Raw genomic sequence first — 1,994 nt, forward strand, 5'->3', positions numbered from 1 at the left:
ATGTATTAGAAAATGCTATGTTGAAAGATTGTGATAACATTACCTCGAGCTTGTGGTTGGTGCCACCTTCTGCTGCTCCAGCCCACGACCCCTAATAGCCTGCAAGTGTATAAGAAATGAAAAAAAACGAGGCGAAACCATGGGACAGTCGTGATCATGACATTGAAAACACATGGGGTGAAGCATCGGCATTAAAAAGCAGAACTGGTGCATAATTTGAAGAAAAAAAGCACAAAACAAGTCATTTAGTAGTTATACTACTACAAATCTCTCAACATTTTCCAATACATTTGAAAACTAGAGATGCACTGTTATGTGCTTCTGATAACACTTCCAGTCCACAATTATTTGTTGCTCTTTCCCCCTGACCCTGATTTCTCCACCTGAAAAAAAAGAAAACAATTATTTGTCATGTCAGAATCTATTGTGTTGATTGGTGCATGCAACTATGAAATTATACATTGTGTGTTGATTGGTTTTGTTGCCTGATGTTGATGTATTATTCCTACTTATTTGGTCAGTAGTTGCTTCCCTCTTCTAACTTGTGTGTTTATTATTTACCAATTATGCAGGAGATGATTGACCTTAATGAATTTCCAGATGACCTCAATTGTGACTTGACACCCAATGTTGTAGTGGAAAACGTTGAGCCCATGTACTGCACACAACCTTCTACGCAAAAGGCACCCCCACTGAACAATATCCATGAGTTTGTGGCTGAACCTCCAAACCCTCCAACCACGCAGAATGTTGCTGACCCTGGCATGCAAGCAATGCACACAGAAGAGCACACACTTGATGACACAGATACTTTGGGTGCAACAGGTGGGACTGTTGGGCGTGAGGGTGCAGAGGGAGATGCTGATAACGATGATGAATCGTGGTCCCAGCCAAAGGAACCTTCATTGGGTACAAGGTTTGACACTTTGCTAGGTGCAAGAGAACACTATAATGCTTATGCTCAGCATGTGGGTTTTTTCAATCAAGATGAATACTTCTAGAAGGTCTACTGTTACTGGCGAAATAGATAAGTACCAGTTTGTTTGCAACAAGTTTCAGAAACCCCAAAACGCTGACCACGGTATTGTGACTGCACCTAGCGTTGAAATGCTAGAAGATCCTTATGAAGGTGGGAATGACGATGATGGAGAAGACAATGTCATTGTGTTAGCTGATGATGCTACTAACAAAAAGAAGAAGAGTAAGAAACGGAAAAGAGAAAAGATAATACAGACTAGGTGCAAAGCCAAGATGATAGTAAAATTCATTGATGGCCGTTGGGAGGTCACTTATTTTATTGCCGAGCATAACCATTCGTTGATTGACAAACCTTCCTTGACTAAATATTTGCGATCGCACCAAGGCATCCCCCTAGAAGAGAAGTTGTTCCTAAAAAACCTCATAATTGCAACTTAACTATAGGTGAGTGGTGGTAGGAGAAAATAGTTTTATTGCTTGGATTCGGTGTTTTGTTGCTTCCCATATGGTAGGCGACAACAAAAGTAGTGGGACAAAAATTGGTTACACAAGTTTCTCATTGTTGAGGCAGACTAGTGTGGACGGTAGACAACTATTGGCTGGTCCTTGATGCTCTAAATTTCTTAAGATTTGTAGCAACTGTTGTAAAAAATGCAAGCAACTAGATGTGGTTGAAAGTAGATATATTTCTTACTGACATTTCTGTTTTGAGCATGAGTATGGAGCCTGAGTAGGCAACTGTTGTTCACACATGCAAACAACTAATTTTTTTGGTGACAGTTGTATATTTCCTACTGGCATCATTGTTTGAATCGAAAAAGTGTGTGTCAGGGGTGGTAAGCAACTGTTGTCAAAAAATGGTTTCTAGTTGCCTACATATGGTGTGAGCAGAGACATGCATTTGTTCGCGGTTACATATAATGCCTTGTTGGTACTTCTGGAACCAAAAAGGCTTTACATGTTCTAACCTTGGTTGTTACTAAAACAAATTCAACTAAAAATGCCTGAAAAAGACT

The 1,994-nt window shown here is 40.0% G+C and overlaps 1 pseudogene; it reads left to right on the forward strand.

The window, feature by feature from the left end:
* The first annotated feature begins 566 nt into the window (after positions 1-566).
* LOC147970557 (protein FAR1-RELATED SEQUENCE 5-like) lies at positions 567-1,436 on the forward strand (annotated as a pseudogene).
* The last annotated feature ends 558 nt before the right edge of the window (positions 1,437-1,994 follow it).

The sequence above is a fragment of the Triticum urartu genome, chromosome 5A, assembly GCF_056163025.1.
Source record: "Triticum urartu cultivar PI428250 chromosome 5A, HENAU_Tu73, whole genome shotgun sequence".
NCBI classification, from domain to species: Eukaryota; Viridiplantae; Streptophyta; class Magnoliopsida; order Poales; family Poaceae; genus Triticum; species Triticum urartu.